We start from the raw sequence: 8,025 nt of genomic DNA on the forward strand, positions 1-8,025 counted from the left end.
GAATGTTTCTCTTTGACCTAGGTCCCTAGAGTCCTCATTCTTTGATATCTACACTCTTCTTCTATATGGTAATGTATTCCAGATTTGCTGAACTTTTCTTCCACGAGATCGCAATATATCCAAGATGCACATAACTGGTGGGTTGAGAGAGGTATCATAGAATTTGTGGTTGTTGTTGTATTCTCACTATATGGAAACATTGTAGTTGTGGGAATTTATATTTCTCTAGTCTATAATTTTGTAGTGCTAGAGATATCGAATTTGTTGCCAATGTGTACCACATCCAATCAATCATAACTCCATTTTGAAATCTAGGATGATGCCTAGTAAGCCCCATCTAATCCAAAATATGATCTTTTAAAATTTCATTGAGAAACCCTAACGTCCCTACTAAGGTATAAATTTCCCTATATTGCTAAAGAAAATAGAAAATGGGCTACCAAAAATGGGTTGGTTGCCACATTCCAGGTTTTGGTTTTAACAAATCAACTTTTGAAATTCACGAAGATGTTTTGTTTACCTAATATTGACTCTTTCATGTAATATAGTGAGAGGTATTGAATTTAGATTTTGCATAATGGGAATGATGCCACAAAGAAAACACATTAATCTAGTGATCGTGTGAGTGAGTGATGTGCATTGGGGCTTGGTGGAGAAGGCTAACAAGACATTTTCTTACATTAGGGATTTGCTTATCTACAACCAAAAGAGGTATGACTCTTATTTACACAAGATATTCAAGGTTTACATGAAATTCTGGAAGTTTCAATTAAAAAACAAACAAAAATTGGTAGAGGCACATCTCAAGTGCTCAAAGATCGATGAAATTATGTCTTATATTTCTTATCTTTATTACAACCAAACATGGATGAAGAAGAAAACAATTGAAGGAAAAGTTCCCTTTAGGGAGAAGGTTATGTACAATATAATCTCAATTTCATCCTTTTATAGTATGAAGTCAGTTGCCCCTATATGGCATACATTCAACTAGGTTGGATCCATTCTACTCGATATGTGTAATTATTTCCTCTAATAATGGAACCATTATGGACCTTGGTATTACCCCAATAGTTATTTTGGACCTAGTAATGTAGCTTTTGGCATGATCCAAGATAATTGAGGTGGATAATAGTATTCTTGAAAATCAGGGTTTTACTCAAATTTTACTTGGTGTCCTCATCACAACAGGTGATGTAATTGCAAATGTGTTTTTTGTAATATATGGTGACATATGGGACCTTGGAGGTAGAAATTCCATCCTATTTATTGTCTAGATATTTTCCACTAGTAGTATTGTGATACGTTTGAACAAGTTACTTCAGAAAGGTTATGGGTTGGGGTTTGGCATTTCAGTATTCATTGCTACTTATATATGTAAGATAATTATATGGAAGGAATTTAGTCCTGCTACAATCAATAGTGGATGAAGTGCATAGTTAGAGGGATTTTTTATTTATTGTTCCATTTGTCAATAACTAGAACATATAAGGTCTAGGCACTTTGGGAATCTTTCTACTGAAAAATATTCCAAATGTCACCAACCTTCTTAATATAGTTCTAGTATTTTTTGTTGTCATATACTTCTGTTGTTTTTGTGTTGATTTACATGTGAGGTCAAAGAATGACAACGGGAAATAGGGATCATATCCTATCATTTTATTCTGTACCTCAAACATGCCAATTATTCTAGAGTCAGGTCTTGTTTCACACTTGTATTTTATTTACTAGTTGCTTTATGAAGTATACGAGAAAATTTCTTGTTAATCTATAAAGAAATTTTAAGGAGTATGGATATTCATCAAATGTTCAATTTGTTCTTGTGGGTGGTCTTTTTATTACAATTCTTCACCTCCCAGCTTGGTGGATATGGTAGCATACATTACCATAATTTGTAAAGTTTAAATTTTATGATGATAGCCTATGTGTTATTCTCAAAGACTTATATTACAGTATTTGGACGCTTTACAAGAAATGTGGCAAAACAAGTGAAATATAAATGCTAACTTGAAAATAATGATTTTCTAAAAGTTTCTTACTTAAGTTTGTTTGTAAAAGGGTGAATTTTTAGGAGAAGCTAACACCCTCATATAGTTGGCCACATGGACAATCATAATTTTTTATCATCCCTATGAGCATTGTAGAAATATTTTTTTCCTTTCATAATGAGGCTTCTAGTTTTTAATCCCTATCAACCAAGCATGCAAAATTGAGACTAGGAAACAACTAAAACTAGAGCCTCAAGCTTGAACTAGAATAAGATCCATGAGCATGATTCATTTTGCAGTCATCTTCTAACCGAGATCAATTTGTAGTTATCTCCAAATCACCATCTATGAGCACTTCGAATCAACAAAATATAACACCTTCTTTCTATATGTGGAAAATTTCTAGGAAATGTTGAGCCTTAGAGTGAAGTTCTAGATGTTTGTGATCAACTTCAAACCACTATTTTCAACATTTTCTGGTCATATTTAAAACATCATTAGGGATCACTTCCACCCTATAGAAGACTTCAATTTCTAGCAAGAGTCAAAATTGTTCAAGAAGCTACTTCAAGCCAAGTTCTAAATTAGTGGTTAGCCTTAAACCACCATTACTATAATTCTTTGATTGTTACTACACATTTTGAGTTGGAGGTTATCCTTAATCCACCATCGGTAGAGGACTTCAACTTCTGCTACCCATTTGGCTATTGGTCTTCCTAAAACCACCACTAGTAGAAGAATTTGGCTAATAATATCCATTTGTTTTGTAGTGTTCATTAAATCACCAAATTCAAAGATAACATTAAACCATTAGTAATTTTTCTCATCTCTCTGCTTGGACTCACATACACCCCTTCAGAGTGGGGGGGATGTTGGAAAACTAATCTGTTAAGGATATGGTGTCAAATATGAGTAGTTACAAGGAGTCCAAAAGACCTTGGAAGTTGAATCAAATGGTTAATACATTGTATTTATATTAGTATCATCTATGATGAAATAGAAATTCATGCTTATCTTTCATTCTAGGTTGCACAACCCAATTTTTTTTAACATGCATGGTTCATAATAGAAGATGTGCTTATTACGCCTTTAGTTATAAGATTTTTTTAAATGTTGGTTGTAGAGGTTCTGGCAATTCCATGGGGCATTACTCTTTTATGATGGAGCATTTATGCCCATTTGTGAACTAAATAGGATGATGATATCATATGCATGATGGAATTTATCACACCGATTTCTTCTAATTTTGATGAAAGGGGTTTGACTTAAAGAAGGCCCTATACCAATGGATTGAAGGAAATGAATCACTAAAACGTGAGAAATACCTTAGGGATATATACATTCCAATATAAAATCATGAAGGTTCCAAGATTAGTTTACATGGAACATTATCTCTATAAGCCATGAAGGGTGCACAAGTAAAGTTATGCACCAAACATCATAATAGTATAAAGAGAGAAGGAGAAGTGATATGGAAGAATCTGTCCTCTAAAGAGGTGAGACCTCTCATAGGCCTACCCATGGCACTTGATAAGAAGAGGTTTGGAAGGTTGTACATAAAATCCTATGCTTAATGCATCAATCACTAAAGCATACAAAGGGGTTTAGAAGTATTAGTTGGTTTACCTTTATACTCAAGGTTTTCTATGTTTAATATTGATAGGAGAAAATTTGAGATCCTAGCTATGGCTCATGCAACATGTTTCCTGCACATAAAGCGATAATGGAACTTTCTAAATTCCTTTGAATGATCTATTTTTAGCACCAATATAATCATAATATATTTAATTGTATTAGATTTACCATTAAAATATCACACACATTAAAAACATGAAATAAAGAGGGGGAAACCATACAAATCTATTTCATTAATTAAATAAGTAATAACAGTACAACATATGTATCAAAGTTTTACCTTGACTTCGTTGAATTTCTTCCTTGCTCCTTATCCTAATCCTTCATTTGGCTTTAGTAAAAATATTAACAACATAAGTTTTCTTCTCTCTGCCTCCTTTTTCTCCTTTGGTATGACATTTCATTATATCTAAACGAGTTGTTATTTTGGGATGAGTGGATGAGCTTGATGGCTTGAGTGAATTGGGTAAAGTTCAAGTATGAAAGAAGTTTTTATTTATCCACACAATGTGTCAACGTTATAACGTGAAAACTCTCCTTGGGATTATCAATTTCGAAGCCTAGAAGGTTGTCTGGTTTGGAAGCATTGCAACAATGACCATTGGATGTTCTAGGTGCTACAAACATTGACTAGTTGTATTATTATACAAAGGATGGGCATGAGCATGCTCAAAAAAATCAATTTTCAAGGGAAAATGATATAGTGTCTTAGTGTATGGGATCAAGGCATCCTCAAATATTTGGGAGGTTGATTTTTAAGGATATAACAAATGCCCCCTAATGTGTCAAGTTAGAAGAGGATCTAATGGATGAAATGCATTATGAATCAAGTAAGATGATATAGTGCTAGGAAGGTGCTAAGAGCCTAGAACAAATAAGTACCTAGAACCAGTCATGCGTCAATATACTATATCATCCCTTAAGGATAAATAACCATATTCAAAGGAATAAAAGAGCATGGACACCAAAAATACATCATGGATCCATGTAAATAAAGTGCAATAGCATAGCCATAATGGAATACATGATGGGTCCATCTGAAAAACAATAGATCTTAGCTGTCAATAAACATAGTATGGATCACTGGCACAATATATCAAGAATATGACGGGTAGGTATGGAATGCCCCTGTATTATTCATAGTAAAAATCCATCACAACTTGGGGGGGGGTGGGAATGCATGAGTGATTTTCCACAGTGGTGCCCCAAGGTATTTGTCTCAACCTCGATGATATGATACCAACCAACATGAATATATAAGTTGTGGGAAGATTCATCTGATTACTGATCAATGATGAAATTCAGTAATAGATATGATCGAATCCATTAATGACGAAGATGGAACCCAAGGTACCAAGTACAAACTAGTAGGTGTGAATGGATGAGTTGGTGGTGAACACTCCTAGAATCTCCCAATTAGGATCAAATGATGAAAACTCATTGTTAGTCATGGGGAAACCTACCACTAATGTATGCAAGTCCCAAGGCACAATCTAGTTTCTAGGCACTTTTCTTAGATAAATAGTTAGAATTAATGGGAAGAGGTTCATCGAAGGAGGACATTGATGCATCCCCCACTAATTGAAATGAAGCATATACTAATATTTTATGTGAAGTAGTAGAGATATAATAATGAGATGAAACAAGGATGGGTAATTGAGGCTTAACTTCCCTTGAACATATAGCATGATATATGAATGATAGAAGTAAGACCCAATATAATGACTAACATAGTGCAACAATGTGTAAGGAACAAAAGCACTCTGCATATCATTTGAAGGATGAAAAATAGGGAGGAGTAGAAGAATCATGATATAGCTCCTAGGTAAGCTACAATGTAACCAAAATATTGGCATAGAAAAATGACATGTCTAAGGGACACATGACTGACTATTGCCTTGAGATCGAGATAGAGATGTATGACTTCCTCCAAATTTTAACATTTTTTGGTATAAATATCCTTGATGGTTTTATGAGCACTAACAATAGTTGGAAATAAATCTTGGTAAAGTCCATTTTGTTCCATTTTAACGAGCTTGAGAAAGAGATAACTATATGCTTAATGGTGTCATTTTTACAAATTTTTAATGAGTATGAAAAATAAATAATCTACAACTTGTTGGAGAAAATGAGTAGAATAATGGAATGATTCTATGTCCCAGGTTGATGGATTGACCTTCATAGGATAAAATGATAAAGTGTATTTGGAAAGGCAAGGCCACTAATCACAACAATTTTTTCCAAAGGGTACAATGAAGCAAAATAAAGCAAATATGTCTGCTAAGGTAGTATTCAAGGTGAAGGAGACAAGTAGTTGAGCAGTAAGCATGAAGGCCTATGTAATGTCATGAATCTATACTCTAACATACAAAATCATGTGCTAGACCATTAATATTTAGTTCCCATGATAAATATGAGCTAGATTAGATGAGTCATAAGGCAAGAGTTTCATCACACATTGCACAACCATATTTGCAACATTTTGGGTGTTGTGGCACAAGGAGGACTAAGAGCACCCAAGGCGCCCAAGTTGGCATGATTATGCTAGGAATTTAATGGTTGTGAGTTGAAACGAGCCCGATCAAGATGATAGAGGTGGAATGAGAGGTGCCCTATTTTGACCAAGGCATGCCGTTACGTTGGTACTTGAGTTGGCACAACCGCACTGAAGTGGCTTGAAGATGCCTAAGTGGAACGATCACACCCATTTGAATGTGCCCAAATTCCTAGAATGAACATTCCCAACTATGGAATGAGTTAGCACACCTTCTCAAAATGCATGCACCTAAGCACAAAATGAGTTGGATTGAGATGGAATGAGTCAACATGCCTACCCAGAATGAGCAAACCCAAACACCAAACAATTTTTCCCAAGTAAATTTGGGGTTTCTAGCATGATGGGGGACAAAATTAGCATTGATCTACCTAACTATATTTCTGCCCAATTTGTCATGATGAACCCATATAAATAAGAGATGGAATTCAATGGAGAGTAAGGATGAACTTCACAGAAGGAGGAAGAATGGACTTTGCAAAAGAAGAATAAGATGTGGAAGAAAAAAAAGGGATCTTGGAGGAGAAATAGATGAGGATAAGTCTAACTCTATCCCTGGAGTAGAGGTGAGGCAAAATGTTCAAAATGTTCTAAGTGAAGGATGAGCTGAGTGTGGAATGAACTCAACCATTCCAACCATGGAAGTGATCCAAGTTTAAAACAAACCAAATCGAGACATCCAATTACACCAAAATTGTACAAGTGAATTCTTGAACGAGGGAAGGTGATTTCTTTATGGGAATTGGTTGATGAATTAAGGGCTTTTCTTTGTTACAATTGGGAGTAAGTCATGGGACGAACCTTTGTAATATTTAAAAATTATAATGAAATGAAGTTTTTCTCATGAATTGTATCTTGTCTCACATGTTGTGACGTTTATTGTGACATTTAGAATGAATGTTGGATTTGGAAGTTAATTGGGAATTATACTTGTGTTTGAAGATTGAATGTTAATTCTGCTAGCATAATAAATCTCACCTATGATTAAGATTTATAATTGTTAGGGATAGCCTAGAAGTATTAGTCATAAGTTTTGACATCCATTGTGGTAAATATTTCTTATGCTACATGTATAGAGGACTCGATGTGCCTTAACTTGGCTGTATGCTCGAGGGAATGACACGTCATTTTAAAGCTAAAAAATCATAGGTGTGAGGATATTTTGATGCTCTTCACCACATTGTCCATAATGTCACAGGTGGTATCATAGCTAGAAGAAGGTAAAGTGTGTGCAATAGTGGTGCAGCTCTTCACTAACCAAGAGTTGGTATCAAAGCTAGAACAAGAGCATGTGCAATGGCAGTGTAGCTCTTCACCAATCGGGAGTTGGGATCAAATAATTTTGAAGGTAGTTTGGTAAATTTTTTATGATATGATGGTTGCTTTAAGGATAAGTCAAATTGTTGGAGGTCAAGAGGAATGGTACACAAGCTAAGAGTGGTGGTGCTTGTGAGATAAGCTTGTTTGATTTGATCCATCAGGCGCTTAAGAAAGCTTATATTAATGGAAGAAGAATGGATTAGTGGATATGTAGGTTGGTGAATTTGTATCATTGATCCATGAGTAGTTAGAGACAATTAACATATTAAAGAAAGTGTGTGGATATGGTTTGTTTAGTACTTAAATGAAGGTGAAGGAAAAGGAAATATAAATGTATGATGGTACCAAATGTGCGAAGGTGATTGACAATTCCTATTGGGATGTGGAGTAGTTTCTTGGACAATTGGGTGCATTCCTAGAGGAGGATAAGGTTAGAGTTCCTACTACATATTTGATAATGAATGAAGAGTTGTGGTGGAGGATTAGAGTAAAGGAGATTGTTATTGGTCACATCCAGGATGACATCAATAT

General features: G+C 34.8%; 1 pseudogene; it reads left to right on the plus strand.

Annotated features, from left to right (window-relative positions):
* LOC149191406 (uncharacterized) overlaps window positions 1–7,825 on the plus strand; it is a 135,856-nt pseudogene extending 128,031 nt beyond the window's left edge.
* The last annotated feature ends 200 nt before the right edge of the window (window positions 7,826–8,025 follow it).

This window comes from Pinus tabuliformis, chromosome 2_2, assembly GCF_031772625.1.
Source record: "Pinus tabuliformis cultivar Carrire ecotype Pingquan chromosome 2_2, CPIR1, whole genome shotgun sequence".
NCBI classification, from domain to species: Eukaryota; Viridiplantae; Streptophyta; class Pinopsida; order Pinales; family Pinaceae; genus Pinus; species Pinus tabuliformis.